We start from the raw sequence: 24,523 nt of genomic DNA, 5'->3' as shown, positions 1-24,523 counted from the left end.
TCCAATTAATAAGAACAAAACATGTAAATAAGCTAACTGAAAAATGGACAAAGACTAGGGACAAAAAATTTTAAAAAGAGGACTATAAATAGTCAATTTACGCAATGTTCGTCCTCAGAGGTAATACAAGAAAGACACACTCAGCTGCCACACTTGCCCTCTGAGATGACCCACACTATGGAGTGTGTTTCTTTCTGAATAAATGCACTTCTTACCGAAAAAAAAAAGAAAGACACACTCAAATACTTAGTCATCACTATAGCCTCTAAGATGGGAAAAATGGAAAATATTGCTAATGTCTAATGCTGTTGAGTAATAGATGCTCTTGGTCACTCTGACAAAGAAATCATTTTCAGTAATCAACTAGGTAATTGTACTTTCACACCTCACTTTTTTTTTTAGTTCATTGACTATATTTCCAAGCAAATGGTATTATATCACCAGCTGCTGAATGAAGGTGTGAAACAACGTGAATTAGAAGCTGTAGCACTAGAAGCCTGCTCATAGTAGTGACAGAAGCGAAGCTCCTTCTTCCACTTTGCAAATTTTTCATGCGGTTTTCACAATTCAAGAAAAAAAAATTAGCAAGAAAAAAATTAATGTTCTCATATTCTTTGCTGATTCTGCTGTTTGTTTTGGAACCTCATTATGCAGTCTGTATTGCATTTCACTTCTGCCAAATGAATCTTATAACTAAGCACTCTCCAATAGCATGAACTCTCATTTCAAAATAAAGCCTTTCATTCTATTTCCTTCTTTATTTGCAAGTAAGAAAAGAGGAAGTATCACAGGAAGCTTTAGGAGGAGATTTTTATCCACATAAAGAAAGAAGGCAACACAGTCCAGAAAGGGAACACAGATGCACCGGGTTGTCCTACGGTGCAGACCAGTACAGTGTCAGCTAAGGGAGACAAGACCTCAAAAACCAGAAAGGATGTCCATGTGTGCCAGTTGCCACTGCAATTTGTTACAGATCATTCCTAAGAGGTTTTGCCCTTTTGTCCAGCCCCTTCTCCGAGGTCACAGATCTTGCAGAAGAAAGACCCGTCTGATGGAGGCTGACCACTAGGTGGCACTGTGCACTGCTGGGTGAACCATCCCCTTCCCAGCCCGAGATAGGGCTCCCATCTCTATAGATGAGATCTTCTCAGGCCTCCCAAATCACAAGTCTCCTTCAAAATCCATAAACTTAGTTACCTTTAAGAACCATATCGTTTTTATCAGAAAAAAATGAATTTTGGTGTGTGGCGTGGAAGGGACTTCCACTCTAAATACTTTTTGGAGTAAGTTATTCCTTATTTAGTTAATGTAACTAATGAGCCCGCGCTCTGGATCCCAAGAGCCTCAACTACTGAGCCCACGTGCCCTGACTACTGAAGCCTGCGCACCCTGGAGCCTGTACTCTGCAACAAGAGAAGCCACTGCAACGGAAAAGCCCACACACTGCAGCGAGAGTAGCCCCCATCTTTGCAACTAGAGAAAGTCCCTGCAGAGCAACGAAGACCCAGCCCAGCCAGAAATAAATAAACATTAAAAAAAAAATCTGAAAAAGAAATACAATGGGGACCTAAACCTATCAGACCTTAAAGCATGCAATAAAGCCAATATAATTAAAGCAATTGGTACGAATAGATTAACAGCAGAATTGAACAGAAATTCCAGAAAGAAATTCTAGTAGATATGGAAACTTTTTTGTATACAACAAAAGTGGCATCTGAAATCGCCAGGATAAATAAATGATATGAGGAAATCCAGGAACCTTTTGGAAAAATAAAATTCCGTATCTCATTGATGGGTAAGAAAAAACTTCAACCTGATCAAAGATCTAAATGAAAAAAAGAAAAAGAAACACTTTACCTACTAGAAAAAAATATGGTTAAATTCCTTTTTAACCTGAGTATAGGAGAAAGCTATCAAACTGATTCAAGATCCAAGAATATAAAAGATTGATAAATTCAACTACGTAAAGATAAACTTTTGAATGGCAAAAAAACACAAAAAAAAAACCCCACAATAAACAAAGTAAAAAGATAATTGATTAACTGGGAGAAAATATTTGCAACATGCATTACAGATAAAGGACTAAACTCTTAAATTGAGGAGTAAAGGACCAAAAACTCGATTAAAAAAAAAAAAAAGAGGGAAAAAGATATGAACGGATAGTTCACAAAAAGAGCTAAAAATGGTATTTAAAGTATGCAAAGATGTTCAGGCTCACTTATAATTAGGGAAGTGCAAATTGAAGCTACAATGATATATCATTTTGTCACCTATTAGGTTGGGAAAATTTGGGGGAAAAATGGAAAATGACAGCTCATTCTGTTGATAAAGCTGTGGGGAAACTGGTACTATCATATATCACTGATAGAAATCAAAATTAGTGCATCCTTTTATTGGAGAATTTGCCAATATCTGACAAAATACGTATGTACTTACCTTTTTGTCCTAGCAATGCCACTCTAGGAATCTATCCTGAATTTATGCCTCCATCAATATGAAAAGGTTGTTCACTGCAGTATTGTTTGCAATTGCAAGAGATTGGAAACAACCTAAATTCCCCTACATAAGTGAGTGTTTGAATAAATTATGGCATATTCACACAGTGAAGTAGTTTGCTACTGTAAAAAGAATGAGGAAGAACTGATATGAAGTGATTTCCAGGATATTTCACTAAATGAAATAAGCAAAATGCAAAGGAGCATTTCCTGAGAAACACTTTTAGCATGGTGACATAAAGACCTCTGAGGAACTTCCTATAAAACAATCATAACTCATAAAAATTAGCAAAAACAAAACAAAACAAAAAAATTAGCAAAAACATACAAACACATTTAAACTCTGAAAACCACCCTAAGGTCACCCTTATGTAATCTCACCTTCCTTGGGAAGGATTTGCAAAACAAAAGAGCAATGGAAAGTCTCACCACTGAAGCATTGAATAGATCTGATTACACAAAAAAATTTAAATCATATATGTTAAAAGGATCTTAAAACCATACCATTATTTAAAAAATAAAGATAAACAATCAAATGTGCCATGGGATCTCAAAGAGTCGGACATGACTGAGCAACTAACACATTTTCACATTTCATTTTCTCCTTTGCTTTATATGTTTGTTAAATGTTTTTTACATTTCTCTTATTTTTTAAATTAAACATTTTTATTGAAAAAAAAAACCAATCAAATGTGAAAAGAATTTGCTATGTAGAAATAAATGCAATGTGGAAATAAAAACCTATCCAGATGAGGACTCAGAGCTTACTGAGCAAAGAAGTCATCACCACCACACGTGTTTGGCAGAGATTCAAAGTCTGTCTGGGGGGTGGGGAAAGCCTTATGGTGAAAAAATAAAAAGCTTAAGGTGTGCTTCCGTGAGACTTTCAGCACAGAGAAGCTGGAGGCAGACTAACTAGAAGCAGGGTATCTTACGAGATTGGTTTGGGGATTATATTTGGCTTTCTCTGGTTGGTCCTGAGTTGGAAATTGGGGAGAAGAAACTAAAAGGAAAACTAATAGTCCTTGTGCAAATCTTGATGGTCCTGGGTCAATTTCTACAGAGGTTCTGGTTTGGTGGCCTGGACTGGGCACTACAGAGGATGTAAGACGGAATTCTACTGTCATACCTGGTCTGGCTATTGTCTGTTTTTCGTTTGTTTGTTTTATTGTCTGTTTGTACCCTCAGTCTCTCACTAGTTATGGTGTATAATAGGAGAAGCTTATAAAATAGGAATAAGAAAAATTTAGAAGTCCTCAAACATTAAATGGTCAAAATACATAAAAATACAATTTAATCTAAATTTGGAATTAGAATTAACAAATTCAGTAGGTTTAAGTCATAGTTAAGTTTGAAATCTGATTAATTGCCAATGCTGAAGATAAAAGAGAGGAAGATGATTCAATTCTATTATTCCCTGTTATCAGTGTATGTCATAGGCAATGCAGACCTTTATTCAGATGTTCTTATAAAGTGGGTTAGGATGACTTTGTCTTCAAGAAACAGACGGCAGAATAAATTATGACCCACAGAGAAACACGGATAAAGAGTTAGAGAAGCTGATAAGATCTGCTACAGAAGATACTATTAATATTTTATGGATGAGTTAAGACTGTGTTTTCAAACTATGGGTTATGATCCATTAGTGGGTTGTGAGATCAATTTACAGGGTAATCAGCATTAAAAAAAAATTAATGGTAGAGAAAGAAAGATTTTTTTTTTACATTAGCAGTTAACTTTTAGAACCCAAATTTTGGGTAAAATGTGACTTCAGTGTAAGCATTAAAATAATTCAACCTCACAGTAGAAGTAAATAGGGATAATTCAAGATACTGTTTGTCTAAATACTACTACATCAAATTTAAAACTTCTGTGCATCAAAGGATACATTCAACAGAGTTACCTACAGATGGGGAGAAAATATTTGTAAAACATACATCTGATAAGCTCTTAGTATCCAGAATATAAACAGAACTCCTATAACGACATCAGCAAAACCAAAAACAAAAAACCCAGTATTAAAGATGGGAAAAGGACTCGAATAGACATTTCTCCAAAGATGATATACAAATTGTCAACAAGTATATGAAAAACACTCAACATCACTAATCATTAGAGAAAAGCAACTCAAAATCACTCCCGCCACCAAAAAAAAAAACCAAAACCCAAATTAACAAGCATTGGCAGGGATGTGAAGAAACTGTTGTACTTTGTGTACCTTATGTTATTAACCTCTCAAAACTTTTAAATGATAATGAAACAGGAGGAAAGTGGGCAAGGCACAACCTTTAAAAGAATGACATAGCCCGAGGACATGATATAAACTAATTAGAACAGAACAGGTCCAAGATGGCAGACAAATCAACTTCCACTAGACCTTAAGCCTTAGTAAACTGCTCATTGTAACACATCAGCAAACTACATGACATACCCACAGGCACCCTGACAGTTTCAAGGCTGACCATAAAATTCAAAAAGTGGGCAGTACCACAATTCCTAGAAATCCCCACCCCTTCCCTGAAATAGCTGGAAAACTCCTCCCCCTCATTAGCCTAGGAGATTTTTGTTGTTCTTCAGTCATCGTCAAGTCCAACTCTTTGCGACCCCAAGGATCGCAGAAGGCCAGGCTTCCCTGGCCTTCATTATCTCTCAGGGTCTTTTCCAATGAATAGGCTCTTCACATCAGGTGGCCAAAATATTGGAGTTTCAGCTTCAGCATCAATCCTTCCAGTGAATATTCAGGGTTGATTTCCTTTAGGATTGACTGATTTGATCTCTTTGCTGTCCAAGGGCCTCTCAAGAGTCTTCTCCCACACCCAAAAAAACTGATAATCCTGTCTTGGGGCCACTCTCACTTTTTGAGAGAGCCCACAGCTCTTGTCTGTGGAGTGTGTTTCTCTCTAAATAAATCCACTTACCTATCTCTTTGTCTCAGTGAATTTTTTCTGTAATGAGATATTAAGAACCTGAGCTTCATTAAGTCCTGAAGCCAAGTGTGTCCTCAGTTAAAAGACCAGGTATTCAAGTCTCAGTCTGGGTTTTGGCTGGGTTCGAGTCGTGGCACGTGAGTTTAAATCCCAATCTGAGTTACAGGGTTTCAGTAATGTGAAATGCTGGTGAGAGTTTAATGTGGAGCAATCTCACCCCCCTCGCTGATAGAAGCGTCTCTTACCAGAAAGCAGTTTGGCAGCACCTTTCAAGAGACTTTAACACCCATCAAGAGTTTAACTCAACTTATTAATTAATGAGAAAACAGTAAGTTATAATCAGTTCCAAAGAGAATTCAAAGAATCCCACAGGAATAGGTCAATCAGGAATACTTTAAAGAATTTACAAATAGATAACAAAGCTGACTGTATCTACTTGGGGAATTTTGGAGCCCTTTGTCCCTCCACCCAACAGAAGTCATTTGCATATCTATGGACCAGAGTCCTTCGTCTTGTTACTGGTTAGCAGAGACTAGGGACAAACAGGACATTAAGACTTCATTTTTTCTTTTCCCTTTCCCGCCCCATTTCAAAGTCTTACGACTTTTCCTGACAGTTGAACCAATCAGAATATAAAATTAAATATTTAGCATTGTCTCAAAGAGAAAAAAAAAAGAGAAAATATACCCCCAAATATATATTAAGTGTGCCTTTGTTCTTTTTTTTTTTTTTTGTGCCTTTGTTCTTAATGGTAGATTTAGTGGTTTACTTGGCTTCCCTGGTGGCTCAGCTGGTAAAGAATTCGCCTGTAATGCAGGAGACCTGGGTTTAATCCCTGGGTTGGGAAGATCCCCTGGAGAAGAGAACAGCTACCCACTCCAGTATTCAGGCCTGGAGAGCTCCATGGGTCTCAAAAAGTTGGACAAGACTGAGCAACTTTCACTTTTTTTCACTTTTCTTTCTTAAACTTTTCTTTTTCTTAACTGTCTACAATCAGAACATAGTCCTTTGAGAATAAAAACTAATTTTTTAAAAAACAATATTTTAATTATTAATAATTAGCATTTTAGATAATTATTTTATTATAATTAATTTAATAATTTCAATATAATTAAAATTAATAATGTTTTAAAACTACAGTTTTAGGTAAAGACAGTTTACAGGAGGCAAAAAAGCACAAATAAATGTACCCCTAAAATTCAATTATAAGCAGGAAAATTTGTATCTAGAAATCTCAAGTTAAGAGAACCAAGATAAAACATCTGGGATTAGCTACCTATGGAAATAGTCCCAAAAGCGATCCTCCTCTTGTGAATGTTTTTGAGGAATCAAAATGTTTTCAAATTCCCTAGGGAAATCACAGTCTAGATCTAAAATTAAAATAATCAAGGTGAGTATTTTTTAATTAATTGTAACATGGATTGATACTAAGGATGAGATTTAGTAAAGTTAGCTTTTGGTTTGCACAAATAATGAAGAAAAGATCTAGACATAAATGACTTGCCATTGTTTCCTCAGTAGTCCTCAAAGAAAAGAATATACTGACTTGAAATGGCTGGTCCTAAATACTTCAATTAAAAAATTTTTTTTAGTCAAGAAGGACAATTTATTGTTAAGTTTAAGAGAAATACTTCTAAAAGAACATACTAGAAATACTTCTAAATACTAGAAATACTTACAAAAGAACATTCCTTTTCTTCTGTTAAAGTACAATACAACATTGGAAGCCAAACTTGAAAATTCCCTGAGCCATGTAAGAAAAACTAAATCATGAACATAAGTGAAATGTAGGTTGTTTCTTGTAAATGTCTTTGATAATCATAATAGAAACTAAGTCATCTTCCTCAAAGTGGGTATAAAATTATTACTTTTAACCAATCCCCTACCATCTGGAAACTCCCTGATTGCAGTAACCAATCAGGGTAAAGTTTAAGGTACTTCCTCATTTTCACTTTATAAGGCATCCTGTAAGGCAATGCTTCTGAGCTTCTTTTTTTTTGTATCAGCTTTCATTTATTTTATTTTTTATTTTAATTTGTTTATTTTAATTGGAGGCTAATTACTTTACAGCTTCTGAGCTTCTATCAGTTTTGTATTTGAAAGCTCCTGGTTTGCAAACTGTTGTTATACGCACAATAAACTTATCAAATACTATCTTACTGATCTGGTGGTTTTAATTTTACTATTTCTGGATTTTTGCCAGTTCTTAATCTATCTTTACCTCTACGATTTGATCTCATGTAATCATATCCACTAGAATGATAAGCCTTATACACATGTAATTTCCTATTATAAATACCAGTGATGGACTCCAGGTATGTTGGTTGGTAGAGTCCACCTTAGAAATTCATCCTGAACTTGCAGTGTCTTTACAAAGAAGTTCAGTAACCTTGGCAGCACCTACAACAGTGAGATTCTGAAAAGTCAGTGCTCAATTGTGCTAATTTCACATGTTAGCAAGGTAATGCTCAAAATCCTTCAGGCTAGGCTTCAACAGTACGTGAACCGAGAACTTCTAGATGACAAGCTGGATTTAGAAAAGGCAGAGGAACCAGAGATCAAATTGCCAACATCCGTTGGATCATAGAAAAAGCAAGAGAGTTCCAGAAAAACATCTACTTCTGTTTCATTGACTACACTAAAGCCTTTGACTGTGTGGATCACAACAAACTGTGGAAAATTCTTAAAGAGATTGGAATACCAGACCACCTTACCTGCCTCCTGAGGAACCTGTATGTAAGTCAAGAAACAATAGTTAGAACTGGACACGGAACAATGGACTGGTTCAAAACTGGGAAAGGAGTACGTCAAGGCTGTGTATTGTCACCCTGCTTATTTAACTTATATGCAGGATACATCATGTGAAATGCCAGGCTGGAGGAATCACAAGCTGGAATCAAGATTGCTGGGAGAAATATCAACAACCTCAGATATGCAGATGATATTACCCTAATGGCAGAAAGGAAAGAGGAACTAAAGAGCCTCTTGATAAAAGTGAAAGAGGAGAGTGAAAAAGCTGGCTTAAAACTCAGCATTCCAAAAACTAAGATCATGACATCTGGTTCCATGACTTAATAGCAAATACATGGGGAAAAATGGAAACAGTGGAAGATTTTATTTTCTTGGCTCCAAAATCCCTGCAGGTGATGACTGCAGTCATGAAATTAAAAGATGCTGCTCTTTGGAAGAAAAGATATGACCAACCTAGACAGTGTGTTAAAAAACAGAGACATCACTTTACTGACAAGGTCTGAATAGTCAAAGCTGTGGTTTTTTCCAGCAGTCACGTGTGGATGTGAGAGTTGGACTATAAAGAAGGCTGAGCACTGAAGAACTGACGCTTTTGAACTGTAGTGCTGGAGAAGACTCTTGGGAGTCCCTTGGGTAGCAAGGAGATCAAACTAGTAGATCCTGGAGGAAATCAACCCTGAATATTCACTGGAAGGATTAATGCTGAAGCAGAATCTCCAATACTTTGGCCACCTGATGTGAAGAGCCGACTCACTGGAAAAGACCCTGATGCTGGGAAAGGTTGAGGGCAGGAGGAGAAGGGGACAACAGAGGAAGAGATGGTTGGATGGCATCATCAACTCAACGAACATGAGTTTGAGAAAGCTCTGGGAGTCGGTGATGGACAGGGAAGCCTGGCGTGCTGCAGTCCTTGGAAGTTGCAAAGAGCTGGACATGACTTAGCAACTGGACAAAAACAGTGTTCAGAAAACACCTGGAAATATAGGTGGTCCCGTGTGGGAGAATCGCTTTCTCATTTATTGGCCTCAGGGTTCCTATCAGGTAGCCAAGTCTCCCTCAAGAGACAGAAATTCCTATCAGATCCCAAAGATACGTCTTGGGCAAATTAACCAGGAAAGAAAAACAAAGTAGCGATAAAAGATGAAAATCAGAGAATCATAGGCAGACATAAAGTTCTTAAGTCTTGACGGTCATTTTCATCTATGACTAGACTTTAATTGATCTACCATCAGACAAACAGCACTGTAAAATAATTTCTTTTCTTGGATTTATGTCTGCTGTTGTTTGCATTATTTACATAGTGAAGATTCTTCTTCAAAACACTCTCACTTTGTCTCAGGGACAATAAAAGGAAAAGGGTTTCTCTGACTGGCCCACCCTTCAACATTTTTTAATGTAAAGAAGGACAGTGTGTTCCTCTGGCACAATAGTTCTCAACTTCTATGACTTAAAGGATCTACTGTAAAAAAAAAAAAAAAATCTACTGTATTTATAAACCTTGTCCCCCCAAATATATATATGCTCAGAATAATTACATATACTCTTGGCAAGCATACCCCTGAAGTCCATTCATGAATCTCCTAAGGGTTCATAGACCTCAGTGTTAAGAACTCCTGATCTAATGACAGCTTTGGAAGTTGATCCAGGGGGATTTCCTGGTGAGAAGCAGGAGGGACACAACTTCCTCTGGATTATTCCCTTCCTTCCCATTACCCAGTCCCATTACATACCCTGACCTCACCCTTGGTCCACTGTTTCCTGGTCTAGAGAGCACCGGGTCTCATTTACCTTTCTATTCCCCTCCCCTAAAACCTGTGAAGCTTTCTGCCTTCCTCCTTCGGACTTCCATTCTAGTCTGCACTTATGGCCAAGATTGGGAGGTATGGAATAAAAAGAGTTTATTTATTTAAAAAATATACAACATGGATGAACCTTGAAGACATCAAGTGAAATAAGCCAGACACAAAAGGACAAATGTTGTATGGTTTCACTTGTATGGGGTACCTAGAATGGTCAAATTCATAGAGACAGAAAGTAAAATGGTAGTTATTCGGGACTGGGGAAGGGGAGAATAGGAAGTTATATTTTAATGTGTTCAGAGTTTCATCTTGGGATGATGCGAAATTTGTGGAGATGAATAGTAGTGATGAGTACTCAGTAACGTGAATGCACTTAATGTCACTGAACTGTATACTTAAAAGTGGTTCAAATGGTAAATTTTATGTTATGTATATTTTACCATAATAAATAAAAATTGTACACATTTACTAAAACAGTCTTCTGTTAGTGTGATAGGTGTTTGGTTAAAGAGGTAAATAGGGAAATAAGATAAGACATGAAGGCTCAAAGAGCTCATAGTCTAACTGGAAGATAATCCATATATCAGAAGATTGAAATAATACTTTGCTGCTCACTACAGATTGGAAGAACTGTCCCTGACACTTTCTTATTTCAGGTCTGTGAGATTGGCAAGGGCAAGACTATCACCACCCCTCCCTCACCACATCTTTACCCTTCTTCTAGTCCAAGATCAATAATTGATAGGATTTCCAACTAAGTTCAACTTTATAAATGACTGGTGAAAAATTTTTTTTCAGATATTGACATTTCTGAGCAAGAGTGAATGGATGAGCGGCAATAACCTGCGATTTCCTACTGCTACCCCAAATTTCCTTATTGAAGAGCCCCTGATGCTGGGAAAGATTGAAGGCAGGAGGAGAAGGGGACAACAGAGGACAAGATGGCATCACTGACTCAATCGAGTCCGGGAGGTCTCAAATGAGACCTCCCGGTCTCAATTTACACTTTACAAAGAACTTTCATATACAGATTCTCCGGCAAAGAGAGAATTCTCATATACAGATTATGTAAAGACATCATCTCCTGCAAGGTCCGGGAGATGATGGACAGGGAAGCCTGCATGCTGCAGTCCATGTGGTCGCAAAGAGGGGGACATGACTGAGTGACTGAACGACAACAGAACTTTGAGCCAAGCCTGCTGACTTTCACTGAGTCTGAAAGATGCTTTTCAATAACTTGTTTAACAAGTTGTTTGTGATTGTTTGGACTGCATCAGCTCTTGCAATTCCTTGGGATGTAAAATGTATAAATATGTATCTTTTCCAACTCAGTCTTTATTGACTCTTTCACCTTGGCATCACCAGTGCTTCATGTGGAAGGGGAGTGTACCTTATGCATGTCATGAACCCTAGAGCAACCCTCTCAGAGAGAGAATGAATCCAGTCACAGAACCTATATGACAGTTGGGAGGGTGGGAAAGGAGCACAGTTAGTACAGAGACTCAGGAGGATGTTGAAGAAAGTTCTTCAGCAACAGGGCAAGGTGGTGCTGAAGAGGGAAAACACAAAATTGTAGTCAACTAATGTCCTAGAGCTAGTTGCTCAGCCACTCACAGATTGAACTTTTTTATATCTAAAATGAAAGTCTTAACAATACCTACTCCATGGTCTGTCAAGAGCATCAAATGAGAATCTGTATATGAAAGTTCTTTGTAAAGTGCAAAAAACTACTTTAAGATCAGCTGGGTGTTTATTTACATGTGCTTTTGTATGTACATATTTCGTGAGAGTAATGGGATTTCAGATGATCTTTGTAGAATGGGAGTTAAATTGCCAGAGAAGAGATGAGTCAGTACGTGGGGAAAAATGGTAATGCTGTGATAAAGAGCAATTAACCCAAACCAAATACAATTAAAAGAGAAATATGAGAGGCACTCTTTCCAAAATAATGATACCCAGTATTAATATTATTATTACCTACTGCTTTGAAAATCCTTCCATGCAGTAAGATATGAAATAGAAATGAGAGGAATGAACAACAAAAGGAGGAAACAAAAATTATTATTTGTAGGAACTTCCCTGGTTGTCCAGTGGCTAAGACCTCATGCTCACAATGCAAGGGGGGCCCAGGTTCAATCCCTGATCAGGGAACTAGATCCCATGAGCCACAGCTAAGAGTTCTCATGCCAAAACAACTGGTGCAGCCAAATAAGTAAGTAAAAATAAATAATATTAGAAAAGAATGTAGTACTTAAAAAAATCATTATTTGTAAATGATGCAGTTTCAGTGCTAGAAAACTAACAAAAATTGACCAAGAGTTTTGAAATTAATAAATGTATTAGCTAAAATAACTAGAAAGAAATTAATATGTAAAGAAGCAATAGGGAATCCCCTGGCAGTGCAGTCCACTCTGCACTTTCACTTCCAAGGGTGCTGGTAGGGCACAGCTTCAGCCCCTGTTCCAGGAACTAAGATCCTGTATCCTGCAGCAAAAAAAAAAGGTGGGGGGACAGTAGCATTTCTCTAACCAGCTGGAAAAGGTTAGTGAAATTATTTTCCAAACCAGGTCTTTTCATTGTCCTGTCCTTTCTTGCCACCCCATTGCCACTGCCCTGAGGACAATCTCATGAATTACATATATTCATGTTAATTAGGATCAAAGAAATTAAAAATTTATCCTGAAGATTCTGTGTTAACGATGTGGGTGGATCAGGATTCTCTAATAAGACAAGTGTTTAAGAGAGGCCTTTCATGTAATGTTTTTGTTGTTTTTATTAAGGCTTATCTCCTTTTCAGTTTCTCTTAGGTCTTGCTTTCCTTTCGTCCCTCCAATAACTGTTTGCTGTGAAATATAATAACTTGTAGACTTTTGTGATAAGCTGGCAATAAATGCCAGTGTCTGTCTGCACATGGAAGAGAGTGGTTACTCCTCTCTTGTCTCCACCCATTTATCATCTAGACAAAGGCTGTGGGGAGGGTTAGCAGAGTTGTGTACTCACAGCCTCCCTCAGCCAGAACATTCCTCTCCCAATCTATCTGCCTTGTCCACCAACACCTGCTGAGGATTTTATGGCCACAGTCTGACTGCCTGCAGCACTCTGCAGTTAGACGGGTGAGCACGCTCAAGTCCTTGGTCTGGGGAAATTTACCCTCTCTGGCCCCAAGGGGACTTTGGCCCTGATTTTAATTTGAAGTGGAAGAATGTTGAAGGGGCTAGGCTGTGACTGGGAGGGCTGAGTAGCTAGATCAGAATGTAAGAGAGGGTGAAAAATGCCCCTCTCTTCACTGCTACCTGGGTCTTCTTCCTGGGCTGAATTTGGTACCAGGAACGGTACATGGACCTCATTGAGGGTTTAGTGAGGGAACATGATTCCTCTTTCTTAGCTTAGCCTCTGTACTTTGATGTTGAGCACCATGAGACCAGGCAATGGAGTGAGTAGGGAATGTTACCTGACTTGGTGGTAAAACTATGTCACTAGTATTAACTAAAATTCCAATTAGATTTCACTAGTCTTTTCCAACTAATGTCCTTTTTCTGTTTCAGCATCCAATCCAGAATAGCACATTGCATTTAGGGCTAATGTGCTTTTAACTACTGTATAAATCATCTTAAATGACCATTTGTAGCTCCATTCCTGTACTTTCTTCTAAGACTTTCTGTCAAACGTAGAGGACCCAAAATTCTAAACTGGTAAAGTTTAATAAAACTGTCTCAGAATTTCTCATAAACATTTCTTGAAGTGAAATTTACAGAACATAAGTGTAACAAGAGGTTGTTATTTTAAAGAAAAGAAGGTTTCTACAGTCAAATGAGTTAAAGAAATGCTAAATGCCAATTCCCTTCTTGAAGAGGCAAAATGTCTATCAACATGATAAAATCTCTGCAAAGTCCTACACAAATAAGCCAGTTTTATCTGATTCGACAGAACTTGTCGCAAATTTCAGTCATTCGTGTACCACCTTCACAGTCTTTGCCATACCTACAATTTATACTGTTACTGATTTAATCTTATTCTTTAAATCCACTCACCTTTTAAAAGGAACATTCTAAAGCACTTCTATATCACTATTATAAATGGAAAATTAGGATCATTTGCCAAAATTAATTAGAAAAAAAATGTTAATTTCAACCAAGAACCAAGTGAAAGTGAAAGTAGCTCAGTTGTATCCAATTCTTTGTGACCTCATGAAGTTCCATGGAATTCTCCAGGCAAGAATATTAGAGTGGGTTGCCATTCCCTTCTCCAGGGAATCTTCCTGACCCAGGGATCAAACCCAGATCTATTGCATTGCAGGCAGGTTCTTTACCATCTGAGCCACCAGGGAAGCCTCCTGAAGTCAACTCATCTAACTCCATGACAGTTTGGGAAATACTGAACCACTTTTTCCCTATCCCCTGTTAACATCCTAGATAGATACTTTGGGAAATTATGATCTAGTTGTTCTATCTCCAAGACCCAGAAGATCAGAAAACATGCACAGGAAGCTAGTGGTAAAGCCCAAATTAAAACTGAAGGCCCCTACATCCCTCAAGTGGTCCCCTCACAATCCTACTCAACCTCTGAGTTTCAGATATTTCCTGGGCATGGCCAAAAGAGGTTCCTTGGGGGTCAATGTTTGTAACACAAGAAATTCTGATTCTACGTGATCAGGTTGTGATCACACATTTGGGGTTTTAAACAGATTCCCAAACCCAGGTATAAAGGCTCCCTGTTTTCTTCCAAGTTTCCTACAGGGAGAGAACTTGGATCTGATTCTTTGTCAAAGTAAACAGGTACAAAGTGTTTTCTGATTCCCGACTACGCCCAGCCAACTCTCATTCATAGACCAGGTACCTGCACTTTGAACAGTTCTTCCTAAAGTCATGTTATTTTAAAATTTAATTGTGTTTGAGCAAAAGGGTGTGGCAAGAGGGGAAGCTACTGTTAATCAGTAACAGAGAGTGGCAGATAAACAAGGTGCTTTCTGCTGGGCCAGGCACTGTTTGGTCCTCAGTTCTTCCTAAAGTGGCCCCTGAAATGTGAGTACTCGATTCAACTCAGAGTGTTCTTGGCTGTCTTCTCATCCCAAGGAACTAGACCACAGGTTCTCCTTCCTCCTCCTCCACTTGGCCAGTTGCTCAATGCTATGAGTGGATTTGACAACTAATGCTCACTAATCCTACCCCAGCTGGTTCGCAACGTTCAGACCAGACATGAATGCCACTGGACTTGATAGCCTTTTCTCATTCAAAATATTAGACACCTAAAATAATCCAGTCTGTGCTGTATAATGAGTAATAATAGATAAGTATTGCTCTGAGCCCTTACCCTTACAGAGCTCTTGTTTCTGTGTTAGTTACTCTTGGTACATTATCCCACTTTCCCAGCTGGTGCTAGTGGTAAAGAACCCTTGCCAATGCAGGAAACATAAGAGACTCGGGTTTAATCCCTGGGTTAGGAAGATCCCCTGGAGAAGGATATGGCAACCCATTCCAGTATTCTGGACTGGAGAATCCCATGGTCAGAGGAGCCTGGTGGGCTACAGTCCAAAAGATTGCAAACAGTAAGACATGACTGAAGCAACTTAGCAGGCATGTACATTATTCCACTTAATTCTAGGATAATTCTGTGAGGAAGATATTCTTTTTCCCATTTTAAGATTAAGTAAACTAGGGCTTAGACAACTTAAATACCTTTCCAAATTTTCTGTAGTTAACACATGTCAGATATAAGATTTGAACCCAGGCATATACTTAACAGCAAAGCATATACTCTTAGCCCTTACCCTCCCATGCCTTGAGAGAAGGGATGGTTTTTACTATTAAGGAGTTCACATATTTGTGATTGCTATTTTGAAGTCTTTCAAAAATCTCTGCCATCTCTGGATATGTTTCTATTTTTTGTCTGTCTCTCTTAGGCTTTTACCATATTCTCCTCCTTCTCATACCATGCAGAGTTTATTGAATGTTGTACATGAAGGATGTTATGTTGCAGAGCAGCTGAATATTGTTGTCTCCTTCAAAAAAAATGTACACTATTTTTTTTTCCTGAAAGTAAGTTCATTTACTTGGGATTAGCTTGATTTGATCATCAGTCAGTCAGTCAGTCAGTTCAGTCACTCAGTCGTGTCCGACTCTTTGAGACCCCATGAATCAATTGCAGCACGCCAGGCCTCCCTGTCTATCACCATCTCCCGGAGCTTACCCAAACCCATGTCCACTGAGTCGGTGATGCCATCCAGCTATCTCATCCTCTGTCATCCCCTTCTCCTCCTGCCCTCAAACCCTCCCAGCATCAGGGTCTTTTCCAATGAGTCAACTCTTCACATGAGGTGGGCAAAGTATTGGAGTTTCAGCTTCAGCATCAGTCCTTCCAATGAACACCCAGGACTGATCTCCTTTAGGATGGACTGGTTGGAATTCCTTGCAGTCCAAGGGACTTTCAAGAGTCTTCTCCAACACCACAGTTCAAAAGCATCAATTCTTCGGTGCTCAGCTTTCTTTATAGTCCAATTCTCACATCCATTCACAACCACTGGAAAAACCATAGACTTGACTAGACAGACATTTGCTGGCAAGTAATGTCTCTGCTTTTAAATATGCTATCTAGGTTGGTCATAACTTTCATTCCAAGGAATAAGTGTCTTTTAATTTCATGGCTGCAGTCACCACCTGCGGTGATTTTGGAGCCCCCCAAAATAAAGTCTGACACTGTTTCCACTGTTTCCCCATCTATTTCCCATGAAGTGATGGGTCCAGATGACATGATCTTTGTTTTCTGAATATTGAGCTTTAAGCCAACTTTTTCCCTCTCCTTCACTTTCATCAAGAGGCTTTTTAATTCTTCTTCACTATCTGCCATAAGGGTGGTGTTACCTGAATATCTGAGGTTATTGATATTTCTCACAGCAATCTTGATTCCAGCTTGTGCTTCTTCCAGTCCAGCGTTTCTCATGATGTACTCTGCATATAAGTTAAATAAGCATGGTGACAATATACAGCCTTGACGTACTCCTTTTCTTATTTGGAACCAGTCTGTTGTTCCATGTCCAGTTCTAACTGTTACATCCTGACCTGCATACAGGTTTCTCAAGAGACAGGTCAGATGGTCTGGTATTCCCATCTCTTTCAGAATTTTCCACAGTTTATTGTGATCCACACAGTAGAAGGCCTTGACATAGTCAGTAAAGCAAAAATAGATGTTTTTCTGGAACTCTCTTGCTTTTTCGATGATCCAGCGGATGTTGGCAATTTGATTTCTGGTTCCTCTGCCTTTTCTAAATCCAGCTTGAACACCTGGTTCACATGGTTCATGGTTCACATAATGTTGAAGCCTGGCTTGGAGACTTTTGAGATTTCTTTGGGATTGGAATTCCAGTCCTGTGGCCACTGCTGAGTTTTCCAAATTTGCTGGCATATTGAGTGCAGCACTTTCACAGCATCATCTTTCAGGATTTGAAATAGCTCAACTGGAATTCCATTACCTCCACTAGCTTTGTTCGTAGAGATGCTTCCTAAGTCCCACTTGACTTCACATTCCAGGATGTCTGGCTCTAGGTGAGTGATCACACCATCGTGATTATATGGGTCGTGAAGATCTTTTTTGTAGAGTTCTTCTGTGTATTCTTGCCAAGTCTTCTTAATATCTTCTGCTTCTGTTAGATCCATACCATTTCTGTCCTTTATTGAGCCCATCTTTGCATGAAATGTTCCCTTGGTATCTCTAATTTTCTTGAAGAAATTTCTAGTCTTTCCCATTCTGTTGTTGTCCTCTATTTCTTTGCATTTATCTCTGAGGAAAGCTTTTTTATCTCTCCTTGCTATTCTTTGGAACTCTGCTTTCAGACTGGAATATCTTTCCTTTTCTCCTTTGCTTTTCACTTCTCTTCTTTTCACAGCTATTTGTAAAGCCTTCTCAGACAGCCATTTTGCTTTTTTGCATTTCTTTTCCATGGGGATGGTCTTAATCCCTGTCTCCTGTACAATGTCATGAACCTCTGTCCATAGTTCATCAGGCACTCTGTCTATCAGATCGTAACTTTGTTTTTTATCATTTTAGAGCCAGTCTAGAATTCCTTTATCCTACAGGTGAAAAAGCCCTGTGCCTAAGGCATGTGTTTAGAGATCCAAATTTAAGGCCCAGAGTTTACATTAACGTCTCTCTACCTTCTCTGATCAGAACTCTAATCTCCTAGCATTCTGCGACTCCAAGGATCTTTGTTCTTACAACCCACTGGTAGCTATTTTCTTGCAGGCCTTGTGGATGCTTTTCTGTGTACATGCAGTTTAGCATTCAACCGAAGACTCAATTTCCAATAAGGGAATCCTTTTGCATATTTTTGAACTACTTTTTTAAATTTATTTTTTAAATATTTGATGTGTACTTTATTAAGCAAAGTAGATTTATATCATATTTATTTTATAACTTATTCACTAGAATAGAATATGAACTACTTTTGAAATGCAGATCTCTTCTGTCTTCCACTTGCCTCACAAATTATAGCTGCTACAATGGTCTGGAATTCTGATCCCTGCCTCCTTAGCTCTGCAAGATCTCTGTGTTCTGCTTAGGCTCCACTTCCCTGCACCACAATTTGGAAAGTGTGCCCACACAGAAGTTTGGGTTGAATATGGCGCTCACCTCATGTATTTCGATTTTCTTAAAAATCACACATAAGCACTGCTTGTTGTTCAGTACCTAAAAACAGTTGTTTCAGGTATTTTGCCATTTGTATACTTGTATATGATGAAAGAGTAAGTCTAATGTCTGTTGCTCCATTATAATCCAACCTGGAAAACTTAGACATTTCTTTTTTTTTAAATCTGACTATCTCTGAATTTTAACTGGAATTTTAGTCTGATTACATTTATTGTGCTTATTGACAGATCTAATTTTTTTCTATTGTCTAACTTTTGGTTGAATATGTTTTATTTTTTCAATTATTTTCTTTCCTTAGTTTTTTCCTTTAAAAATCATGAAAGTAGTTCTATTTGTATTTTTTTATTTCATTTCACTTCTCTACAAGTTTTTAAGGTCTACATTTTATTTCCATGATTTTACTAGTTATTCTTGAAAAGTCTAACATTTCTACCTACTTACATAACAATTTTATAGTTCATATCTGCTCCTCTGCTGAATAGTACAAAGTCTTTAGAAGACCTCTAAATGCTCCACTCTTAATTCATAATTGTTTTCCACTATTTTCACTGAGTCCTTTAAAAAACACACAATAAATATATGACAGCTTAATTTCATATAAATAATGTTTATTTAGGTTTACCTGGGCTTCTCTGGTGGCTCAGACGGTAAAGAATCTGCCTGCAATGCGGGAGACCTGGGTTTGATCCTTGAGTAGGAAAGATACCCTGGAAAATGGAATGGCAACCCACTCAGGTATTCTTGTCTGGGAAATCCCATACACAAAGGAATCTGGTGGGCTACAGTCCATGGGGTCCCAAGGAGTCAGACACGACTGAGCAACTAACACTTTCACTTTTCACTTGCTGACTGTTACCCTTTGGATCTCAGGTCTTTGTACTGAGACAATCTTTCTTCTTCCCGAAGTCAGTTTTTAGAAGTTCTTTTGGTGAAGGTCAACTGGGGCAGATTCCCTCAGATAACAATTTCAAGATAGTTTACTCTGCCCTCATACTGTTAAATAATAGAAATTTGACTGAGTCAGTTTGAAGGCGTAATTTTCATTAGATGATTCATGAATTAAGCAGCATCCCATTCAGCATGCAGAAAAACACTGTTAGAAGCTGTACAGAATGGAAGGTTTTCAGAGACAGAAAGAGGTGGGACAAGGACTTAAAAGAGTGGATTATTTCTGACAAGGTTAGGGGGAGGCAGGAGGCAGATTACCTTCCTAGTGCTGACCAGGAAATTCCATACTGCTTGGTTTAAAAGGCTGCTCCTGGGGGAGGGTGAAACTACAATTAGAATAGGTTGTAAGTCTTAATCTATATGCTGAGCACATCATGATAAATTCGAGGCTGAATTGAGTTACAAGCTGGAATCAAGATAGGAAGGAGAAACATCAACAATCTTAGATATTCGGATGATACCACCCTAATGGCAGAAAGCAAAGAGGAACTAAAGACCCTCTTGATGAGGGTGAAGGAGAGTGAAAAGAGCTGGCTTAAAACTAAATATTTAAAAAACCCAAAAACTAAGATCATGGCATCCAGCCCCATTACTTCATGGCAAATAGAGGGGAAAAGGTGGAAGTAGTGATAGGTTTCCTCTTCTTGGGCTCTAAAATCACTGCAGATGGTGACTGCAGCCATGAAATCAGAAGACGTTTGCTTCTTGGCAGGAAAGCTATGACAAACCTAGACAGTGTGTTTAAAAGCGGAGACATTACTCTGCCAACAAAGGTCCGTAAGTCAAGGCAATGGTCTTCCCAGTGGTCACATAGGGTTGTGAGAGCTGGACTGTAAAGAAGGTGGAGTGCAGAAGAATTGATGCCTTTGAACTGTGGTGCTGGACAAGACTCCTGAGAGTCCCTTGGACAGCAAGGAGATCAAACCAGTCAATCTTAAGGGAAACCAACCCCGAACACTCATTAGAAGGACTGATGCTGAAGCTGAAATTCCAGTATTTTGATTATCTGATGTGAACAGCTGACTTACTGGAAAAGCCCCTGATGCTGGGAAAGATTGAGGGCAGAAGGAGAAGAGGGCATCAGAGGATAAGATGGCTGGATGGCATCATTGAGGCAACAGACATGACCTTGGGCAAACTTCAAGAGATGGTGAGGGACAGAGAGGCCTGGCATGCTGCAGTCCACGGGGTCACAAAGAGTCAGATATGACTGGGAAACTGAACAACATTAAGTCTTGGGGTTTAGCACAAGTTACTCCATTTTGGGCTTGTAGTTTCTTTTGTTGAACATAATTTGGAGTGAACAGTTAATTCTAGGTTGACAATTATGTTCTTTCAGCACTCTGAAGATATTATTAAAAAATGTTTTCTAACCGGAGTTGTGCAATCTGCAGTCAAATTATCATTTATAGATAATTTTTTTTCTCTTAAGCTGTTTTTAAATATTTTAATCTTTGTGTTCTAGAGTTTTATATAAAGTGTCTAGGTCCTGAGTTCTTTATATCAAGCTTGCTATAAATCATGTTTTGGATATTTATGAATTTACAGCCTTCATCAGAATTGAAAAATTATTATCCATTAACTCATCAAATATTTATTTTTATTCTCATTAATTTATCTCCTAGAAATCCATAAATTAAGTTTATTATTTTATTTTCCTTGTCTCCCAATCACACTTTAATAATTTCCATCTCCTTGTTTTCCTGTATTACCTTCTGGGTAATTTATTTAGATCCAACTTTCACTATATTTTTTTTATCCATGTCTAAGCTGCTATTTAATGCATGGCTTTCTGAAGTTTTAAAATGTCAACAATTATATTTTTTATTTTCAAATATACTATTTATTTTTATTTCATAAATTCCCAGTCTCTTGTTTCTTGATCAGTTTTGTGATTTCATTTTAAACTTTCTTCCAGGATTTTATACAAAGTTATTTTATATTTTGATTTTATAATTCCAATATTTGAAGACCACAGAGGTCCAAATCTGTTGCTGTTTCTTTTTCTGGGTCATGATCATAGTAGCTTTTTTTCTCTTATGTTTATTAATATCTGATTGTCTGATCATATGTATTTATCTTTGGGGATCCTACAGGCCTAAATTGGGGATTTTTTGATGCTTCTACTACAAGCAAACAGGACCTACTGAAACCATTTACTTCAGATTGAGACTTGAACCCATACACTGTGAATTGAACCCAGCCAAAACCCTTGCTACCTGGTTTCAGGACCTAATGGAGTTCAGGTTCTTAATGTCTCATCACATAAAGAATTCAGAGAGAGACAAAGTGATAGGTAAAAAATGGGTTTATTCAAATTCAGAATGTAGGCCATTGCAGAGGGTGAATCTGGTGACCCTGAAATGTGGTATAGCTATAAACTAATGAGTGGGAGGATTATTCTATTTTGAGGAAGGGATGGAGATTTCCAGGAATTGGAGCACCACCCACTCCTTGATCTTTTGACAGTGCCTTGGAATTGTCATGGTGCCTCTGGTGTGTCATTTAGCTTGCTGATTGAGGATCAAGGTCTAGTTGAAGCTGACTTGTCTGCTATCTTGGACCCAGTTGATTCTAACTGGTTTATGTTGTGTCCTTGGGCTATGTCATTCTTTCAAAAGTCATGCCCTTCCCCTTTCCCTCCTATTACACTACCATCCTGGGATAGTACTTTAGCTTTTTTTTTTTTTTTCTTATTTAAGAATCTCAGTTTCAAGAAGCGTATTTGGAACTAGTCCAGGTTTGGTCTCTGATCAACTGACATACTGATACATCATATATATGTGTGTGTGAAAGTGTGAAAGTATTGTTTGCTCAGTTGTGTTTGACTCTTTGCAACCCCATAGAGTATAGCCTGCCAGGCTCCTATGTCCATGGAATTCTCCAGGCAAGAATACTGGATTGGGTTGCCATTCCCTTCTCCAGGGGATCTTCCAGACTCAGGGATCAAACCCAGGTCTCCTGCATTACAGGCAGATTCTTTATCATCTGAGGCACCAGGGAAGCCATATATGTGTGTTTGGCTTATATTTATGGCAAAAACCACTACAATATTGTAAAGTAATTAGCTTCCAACTAATAAAAATAAATGGAAAAAAAATAAATAAAGGTTGTGCCTTGCCCCCTTCCCTCCTGTTACAGTTTTAGATTACATTTTACTAGGGGTTACTTGAAGACTTTCTTTATTTATTGAAAGTCCTGTAATACATGAAAAAAAAATTGAGCCTCTTCCAGAATCTCTTTGCTTTGGAGTAACAGGTTTTTATAGTATCTACCTTCCTGTATTCACAGGGCTTCCCTGGTGGCTTGGTGGGTAAAGAATCCGCCTGCAATGCAAGAGACCTGGGTTTGATCCCTGGATTGGGAAGATCCCCTGGAGATGGAATTGGCAGCCCACTCCAGTATTCTTGCCTGGAGAATTCTATGGACAGAGGAGCCTGGTGGGCTACAGTTCATGAGGTTGCAAAGAGTCAGATACCACTGAATGACAAACACTTTTCCATATTGACAGAAGTCAAAGTCCTGAAAACTGCTTCATTTTTTTTTTTTTTTTGAAAAATTATGTGCCTTTGGGGATAGTAACAGTAAATAATGTAAAATATGCATCTGAACATTGATGATATATAATCAACAGTAAAATCACAATAAACAAGGTAAAGTATGTATCTGAATAATTTTTTTTTTAGATATAAATTTGAAAAGAAAGCACAACACGGTATCCACCAGTAACAGGGGAGTGAAACTAAAATGGGTGGGAGTTGAGGACCTTAGAGGGAGTGTTGAATGACACTGAGGATCTATAGACACTTTTACCCTGGAGATATTTACTGATTATAGCTGTAGGCTAAAGTATCTATAGATCCTCAGTGTCATTCAACACTCCCTCTAAGGAGTACAGAAGAACTGTACCAAAAAGATCTTCACAACCCAGATAATCACAATGGTCTGATCACTCACCTAGAGCCTGAACCTAGAGCACAGACATCCTGGAATGTGAAGTCAAGTGGGCCTGAAAAAGCCTCACTATGAACAAAGCTAGTGGATGTGATGGAGTTCCAGTTGAGCTATTTCAAATCTTGAAAGATGATGCTGTGAAAGTGCTGCACTCAATATGCCAGCAAATTTGGAAAACTCAGCAGTGGCCACAGGACCGGAAAAGGTCAGTTTTCATTCCAATCCCTAAGAAAGGCAATCCGAAAGAATGCTCAAACTACTGCACAATTGCACTCATCTCACATGCTAGTAAAGTAATGCTCAAATTTCTCCAAGCCAGGCTTCAGCAATACGTGAATCATGAACTTCTAGATGTTCAAGCTGGTTTTAGAAAAGGCAGAGGAATCAGAGATCAAATTGCCAATATCTGCTGGATCATCGAAAAAGCAAGAGAGTTCCAGAAAAACATCTGTTTCTGCTTTATTGACTACGCCAAAGCCTTCGACTGTGTGGATCACAATAAACTGTGGAAAATTCTGAAAGAGATGGGAATACCAGATCATCTGACCTGCCTCTTGAGAAACCTGTATGCAGGTCAGGAAGCAACAGTTAGAACTGGACATGGAACAACAGACTGGTTCCAAATAGGAAAAGGAGTACGTCAAGGTTGTATATTGTCACCCTGATTATTTAACTTATATGCAGAGTATATAACGAGAAACGCTGGGCTGGAAGAAGCACAAGCTGAAATCAAGATTGCCAGAAGAAATATCAATAACCTCAGATATGCAGATGACACCACCCTTATGGTAGAGAATGAAGAGGAACTAAAAAGCCTCTTGATGAAAGTGAAAGAAGAGAGTGAAAAAGTTGGCTTAAAGCTTAACATTCAGAAAACTAAGATCATGGCATCTGGTCCCATCACCTCATGGGAAATAGATGGGGAGACAGTGGAAACAGTGTCAGACTTTATTTTTTTGGGCTCCAAAATCACTGCAGATGGTGACTGCAGCCATGAAATTAAAAGATG

Source organism: Cervus canadensis, chromosome 8 (assembly GCF_019320065.1).
Source record: "Cervus canadensis isolate Bull #8, Minnesota chromosome 8, ASM1932006v1, whole genome shotgun sequence".
Lineage (NCBI taxonomy): Eukaryota > Metazoa > Chordata > Mammalia > Artiodactyla > Cervidae > Cervus > Cervus canadensis.
Note: the sequence above shows the minus strand (reverse complement) of the source record.